Consider the following 245-nt stretch of genomic DNA (forward strand, 5'->3'; position numbering starts at 1 on the left):
GCTTAGTCATTTATCCAGCCTTGCAATGCCCATTGTTTCTCTACACCAAGAGAACTTCTCATAGCTCACAAATTTTGTCAATGCATATGCAGTATTCTTAAAAGTGTCCACCTTTACCAACAACACCTTTTTGTCTTCTATCATATCCCTCACAAAGTGATATAGAACATAAATGTGCTTTGTCTTTGAAAATCAAGAAGGGTTCTTTGCCAAGAAAATTGCACTTTGGCTATCATAGTCTATCC

The sequence above is a fragment of the Pinus tabuliformis genome, chromosome 6, assembly GCF_031772625.1.
Source record: "Pinus tabuliformis cultivar Carrire ecotype Pingquan chromosome 6, CPIR1, whole genome shotgun sequence".
Classification (NCBI taxonomy): Eukaryota; Viridiplantae; Streptophyta; class Pinopsida; order Pinales; family Pinaceae; genus Pinus; species Pinus tabuliformis.